General features: G+C 40.7%; 1 protein-coding gene across 1 annotated transcript in view; it reads left to right on the forward strand.

Annotated features, from left to right (window-relative positions):
• The window catches only part of LOC112407929 (peroxiredoxin-4-like), a 32,790-nt gene that overhangs the window by 15,885 nt on the left and 16,290 nt on the right, over positions 1 to 615 (forward strand). The window lies entirely within an intron of this gene.

Consider the following 615-nt stretch of genomic DNA (forward strand, 5'->3'; position numbering starts at 1 on the left):
CGACGAGGATGTTGTGCAAACTGAAACACTTCCTCAAACATCGCAAAGAGCCTGCAGCACGTCGCGTCTGTTCTGCGATTTCGGGGAAGAATGCATTGATAAGTTGAATAATGATTCACAGACAGTTTGATTAAACAGAAAAGCGGCTAAACAAAATGCTCAGGAGGGCAAGCGTTTCATTTTTCTTTTTTCTTTGATTGTTGTTGCATCTTATAAAGAAGACTATTAAAAGCCACCTTCCCAAAGACCTGTGTAGTTAATGGGTATCCTTTGTGTTTCTCAGAAATGAGGAGCTTGTTTACAGGGTGTACTTTGGAGGCTCTTTGTACGGAAATGGGAAAAGGGAGGTTAGAAGTAATGCATTTGGGTTGATGATAAACCTCGTGGCAAATTTGTGTCCTGCCAATTTGGCTTTTGATTATTTGCATTTCTGTCCAGTGTACACAACTAATGGCCACTTTCAGGAAGGACACATCAGACTAAGTAGATACTGAGAAAGTTGTGGCCTGCTGCATCTGGATGTTAAGATTAGCCCCAAAAAAGTGGCTAGGGGCTAAAGGATAAAGACTGTCCCTTACTCGGTTTTTTTTTTTTTTTTTTTTTTTTTTGGTGCCG

The sequence above is a fragment of the Neophocaena asiaeorientalis genome, unplaced genomic scaffold (genome assembly GCF_003031525.2).
Source record: "Neophocaena asiaeorientalis asiaeorientalis breed wild unplaced genomic scaffold, Neophocaena_asiaeorientalis_V1.1 scaffold1105, whole genome shotgun sequence".
NCBI lineage: Eukaryota > Metazoa > Chordata > Mammalia > Artiodactyla > Phocoenidae > Neophocaena > Neophocaena asiaeorientalis.